The sequence below is a fragment of the Pinus tabuliformis genome, chromosome 3_2 (assembly GCF_031772625.1).
Source record: "Pinus tabuliformis cultivar Carrire ecotype Pingquan chromosome 3_2, CPIR1, whole genome shotgun sequence".
NCBI lineage: Eukaryota > Viridiplantae > Streptophyta > Pinopsida > Pinales > Pinaceae > Pinus > Pinus tabuliformis.
In genome coordinates this window covers 540,085,433-540,091,516 of record NC_142302.1, presented here as the reverse complement: position 1 = coordinate 540,091,516, position 6,084 = coordinate 540,085,433, and positions in this window count along the sequence as shown.

Genomic DNA, 6,084 nt, shown 5'->3' with positions numbered 1-6,084 from the left:
AACCTACCCTATACCCAAGGTTTTCTTGCCGAAGCAGACCAGGGTGCATGCCCCCTGGGTTTCAGTCATGTCCTCCTGAATCACTCGCGCTCTTCAGGTGGATGGACTGGAGATTGATGAGACATTCCTTGCGTGAAAAGACCATTTAGGGATGGCATTTGACTATTAGCTATGTGCGAGCTGGGGAATGAAAGCTGGTCTATGAGCTTGACCACTTGGCCTTCATGCGCAAAACACATTACTCTAAAGAGTGAGGGGACAATGGCTCCCATGCTATAAATATATTTGTGTCCAAGGAGTAGATTATAATCTAGAGGTCCTCAGACTACCATTACGTTCATGTAAACGGTTTTCCTTCTCAATGTTATGGGCACATTGGGAAGGATCCCCAACGGTCGACTGGTTCCTTTATCGAAGCCTGTCAGATTTCTCATCTCAGGCAGAAGCGATGGTGAGCCAAGCGCTTCCCAAGCAGTTGAGGAAAGGATACTCACAGAAGCCCCTTCATCTATGATGGTACCGACCATGATTATTTTGTAATCTTTTACAATGATTTGGAATGGTACATTACCCGGTACACAGGGTCTGCCTAGTAGATTCCAATCGAAGGAAACAACTAGGTTACTCGGAGGTGGGACCGAATAGATGGCCGGATATGACTCTGACAAACTTCCTTCCTGCGGTAAAGGAATGGGTAGACTGCCCCAATGTTCATCGGAGTTTGTGTTTATGAAAGTAATTTGAATGGTTTCATTCTCATTCTCTTCGGTCATTGTGTCATCTGAAGATGGAACTTTCGAAGGCAAGACCGGGTCGACTGCCACCTCAACCTTTTGACTTTCGTCTGGTATGGATTCAGCAGGTTTATCTTCAGTGACAGATGTTTCAACCAACCACAATGGCATTTCGGTCGATTTTCAACTAGTGATGGACTCGGCAAGAGTTTCTTGTATCCAGGAGGAAGCCATAGCGGTGAAGCCGAACGGTCATCCAAAACTCTTCTAGCTTCATCTAGGAAGGGACAACAGTGGATGGCGTGATCACCTTCACACAATTTACAAGGAAATTTACATTTCCTTTTTTGTCCAAATGCTTCGCTTTCACTAGTTGATGGTGTACTTTCAACATGGTCTTCAGAGGTTGATGACACCAGGTTGTGCAAGCGAGGAGACCAGTCCCTTAAGATCCGAGGGATGCAAGGACAATCTCGATGATAGTGGTCTCCTTTGAAAATGACACATGGAGATTTAGGCTTGGATGGTGCAGTGTGTGGATTTTCACTAGACGATGCATGGTTACCCCTTTTCGCCTTTGGCTCCTTCTTCTTCTTATCTGTCTTCTCCTTCCCCTTCTCCTTCTTAGTTACTTGATTTTTGGCCTTACCAGCTTTATCAAGCGAAGAGGAAGGAGGAGAGGGAGAATCCAATGAAGTAGAAGGTTGGGGGGTAACCTTAGTATCATCTAGTTGCTGACTTGATTACTCAAGAATCATGGTGTTCTAAACGACGGAGGTCGGAAAGAGCCATATTGGCAAGCCAATCGTCAATCCTGGAAGTGACAATGTGGCCATGTGAGGTGCACCAACATCTCCCCAAGAGGAGAAAGGACTAGGATTTCCCCCAAGGGGAAATCCTTGGTTGGTGGACTCCATTTTTCTCAACTTAAGACCAATGCGGGAATGGTGATATTATTCCAATTAAAATAAATTTTATACACTTTGACACAACTTGTTTTTTCAATTTTTAAGAGTCGAGAAAAAACAAAAGATGACTCTAGTCGCCTTCGATTTTTAATGAGCCTAAAGTGACAAGTGCTCAGATGGACCTTTTCCTTTAAGGAGTCTGAAAAGGAAGGAAAGAGACTACTCTGGAAATATAGATAGAGGGATTACCAAACGAATCACAAAACTGCAGAATACTTTTTACAGTACGGAAGTCAATATTCCCGAATGCTGTTTTCAGTGCATTACGATCGATAGGGTGGCAGACACGGCTTCCTATGGATAAAGGATATAGCCTATTGTGGTCTCCCAATATATACTCGACGGTACGTGGGAGCACAAGTCTGTACTAGCACTTGTCATCTCAAAGAGGAGGAATCACCCAACCAACAATGAAAGTGACAGTTACCAGGATTTACTACACCGGAATACGTCTCTAGCCTAGACTTCTAGATGTTGTTCGTTAGGTTCCAAAGCATTTTTATGTTCATTGAATTTATTTTATAGTTGATCTTTCTTAATAAATTTTCCTTTCAGGTTCACCGCGTGATGTAGATATAATTCCTAAAATGAAATCTAAGATGATAAACAATTGTTTAATCTTCTTTTTGCAATGAAAATCCTAGCTACTAAAGAAAGAGAGATGATATTCTTTCAACATAGAGTAGAGAGCACACACTAGATGTAGTGTCCTAAATCAAACCAACAAGCACTCTAAATGCAAATGCACACGCATGTAATTTTTTTCAGTTTTCTTAATGTGTGAATGACAAGAAGAATGCTAAGTACAAATCTGAATTATCTTTTCAAAGCGACAGTACTAACAAATTTCTCTTCAAAAACGAAAGGAAGATAATGACGAGACTTTGCTATTTTGAATTGAAAACTTCTTTTGACACTTGAAAAACTACTAATTCAAGTCAAATACAAGAGTAACTATATAATCAACCATCAAGAACAATAGAATTCTTCTCTTTGACTGAAAACGACACTTGCGACACTTTCAAATCAAAAGACGACAGTTCGATTATGCTACTTCTTTGTAAAAGAGAACTGAAAATGGTGCACAATACATAAAAACATTCACAGTTCTTTGCACAATAGAGGTGGAATGACGGAAAGGAAGGGGGTTTCCACAGTGGTATACTGATCACAAACAACAAAACTCCTGAATAGAGCTGAAAAGAGTGAACACAGAAACCAAAAACTGAGAGCAGAAGAGGTCTTGTCTGATCAACGCACCTGCAACACAGGGAAAGTGTGATGCAGTGCACCTACTACACACGGGAGGTGCGATGCATCCAGATTCCCAAGAGTAGAAGGTGTGATGGTCCAGGGACGAGACTTCAACTAGGTTCCGGGTCATAGTTTGTAGCTCATTTCAGGGATTTAGGTTGAGCAAGTGATGTACAGTAAATAGAAATCACAGGGGCTGATCTAATGAGGTTACTAGAGCCACCACTAGGGCAGTTAGAAGGTTTGTAAATCGATTGTTCAGTTTATAAACAAAACCCAGAGATAGACTGAAGCAGCATTGATCTACTTTGCACTTGCATAGAAAATGCAGTTCGAAGGCTAGCTGGCTTGACTTCAGGCTCCATCTGTAAGTTTATAAAACAAAAAAATATAAACAAACAGATAATATATTTGCTCCCCAGTGGAGTCGCCATTTTGTTATTGGGAAATCTAGTGTCCACTCAGAGCTTCTAGTCCCACTAAGACTGGTAGCTATGTTAGAAACAAACAAACTAAAACCACTTTTGTTTTCCTTTATGAGAAGTAGATAAGAGGGGAATGAAGGACACCAACCTCAGTCTTGTGCTTGGTTCCCTGCTCGGTTCCTCTCCCTTCTGACAGATCCTTGCCGCTTCTCCTTCGTCTACCCAACTTCAAAGAGCACCTGTGGAATCAAAGCAGCATAATACTATCGAAGAACAGAGATCTACAATCATAAACAATATAGGATCAGATATATATTGACCACACAAATGCATATATCACCAAGACATACAAGAATGTGGAGGAAAACTTGAGTAGCTTTATTAATATCAAGAATAGAAAAGAGGATTACAACTAATTGTTCTGACCCAGTGTCATCCTCCAACATGAAAGCCCTTCTTTCGCCTCATGAAAAGCTTAGATCACTAAACACTATGATATTCCACCAGGAAACCAACAGCACTTCCTTATAAGATACAAAATTCCAGCCTCTGGATCTCTAGGATGAGGGATCCATATATAGATGATTGCAGAGGGGTGAGTCCACATCTGGAATTTTGATTAGTGTCCTCTTTCTGATAATCCTTGATTCCACTTGGAGATTGATGATCTCTTACTCATCCTCAGGCGAATTCAAAGAGGCAAGTGTCACAGGAGAAGTTTCTAGAAGATTCCATGATCATCCACCTCACAAACTGTCTCTGCCATTTGTCCGCTCTCGCCCATCGCACCCTATAGAAGGGATTTTTAGTATGCATTGCACCCTTTTCACTAGGCAGGTGGGATGCATCGCACCCTTAGCACTGAGCAACCTGTATGGTCCAGTTTTGACCAATTCTGAGCAGTTTCCTATGGAGAACTTCTGGGAGATGATGTAATCAGTTGAACTTGTTCCTTTAGGGTTATGTACATGGTTTATGGACATGTATGATTGGGGTTACAGAGCCCAAAAATGTCTATAACATAGATGTAGAGGCTCATTTGCTGATCCGAAAGGCAAAGTTGAAGGAAGAAGAGATGAAAAACATAGATCCAGAGGAATCGACATCTCTAGAGGTAAAGCTTGACATTTTGGTAAGTGCAGTGGAAGAGATGATGCAAAGGATCACCACAAGGAATGGGTATAATGTTCAAGCCCATGGCTCACCGATTGATCAGTATGATGATGATTATGTTCTCCAAATAGAAGCTAATCTTCAGACAAATCAACAACTAGTTTGTGGGAGGAGGAAGTTCACTTACAGTAGCTATAATACAGTGATCAGCCATTACATATCAACTATGCAAGTGAGGAGGAAAGTGAAACAAATTTTGAAGTAAGTGAAGGATCTTTGCCTTTTTGTTTTGATTCATTTCAGTTCGTCAGAGACAACTTTCATGCAATCAGAAATCAACTGTCGACAAGTCTTGATTTGGACCATCTTGAGGCTAACGAAAACCTTGTTCAAGACTTCTCATATCCAGATTTGCAGCCCCCGAATGCCATTGATTGTCAAGTTGCAGGTGAAGACATGGAAGCTGGAACATATGATCAAATGATACAAGATGATTCTGTACCATTTTGTTTTGAATCATTTCAATTTTTGAAGGGTAAATTGCATAGTATATCTTCAAATGAGTAGCCTGTAGAAAATCATGGAATCTCATCGGAACCAATAGAAAATGGGTTGCAGCAGTCTTTACGAGTTTTTCAGGATCCAATAGCTGATGTGTTGGATGATGTCTGCAGTCCAAGTCCTTCTCCATTGACTACATGTGAGCTTGACACGTGTGCTGATATAAATTTGATCCGACAGCTGGTTTCTTTGTCATTTTCAGTAGGAGTCTCATCACAAAGCTCATATCAAAATTTGCATTCATGGTATGAAGAGAAGAGAAGTAATCCATTGGATGAGCTAAGTCCCAGTATGCATGAACTTCAAGATCCTGATCCAATGTTTTTTGGAGGCAGATAGAGAATCCATATTATTCAATGGATCTGTTCACAAGTTTTCATGGGAGTTGCCTTTCAGTAGTTCTCTCTTGTTGTTCATAAACAAGCACTTGTGGAGAATGAAAACAACAGCCAGAATGCTTACTTGGTTTTTTCTTTCTTTTCACTTGATCAAGTGATGAATGAAACTGTTAGATTAGGTTTTGATGAATAAGCTCTAATTTGAGCATCATTTCCAGTTTGTCGGTTGTGTTTAAGTGTCGAGTCAGTTTTTAGTTGAGTGAGAGTCAATTTGTGTCGTCGAGCTATCAGTTTCAAGTCATGCATTTCAGCTTGAGTTTTTGACTCCATTGCCTAATGGATGAAGGCATTGTCTGCTCTCCCAAAGATCTACCGTTCTCGGCACCTCCAAGGAGCTAACATCCCCATTGGAGCCAATGTTAGTGTCAGTCTTTGCAGCCTTCCTCCAGTGATCAATCATGCTCTTACAAATTGATTTTAAGGTGTTAAGGTCAAATTTTGTCATTTCAGTGAGTGTTCAAGCAAAATTTGGTCACTAGGCATTAGGTCTAGGGTTTGCTTTTACTCCTTTCAAAGTTGTCCAAATGTCAGTCCATGTCACCATTCAGCTAAGTCTACCATCGTTCAGAGGGTTGTCATCATCATGCCAGGGTACAATGGGTCATTTTAGACCTTGTTCATGCTTCAGTTG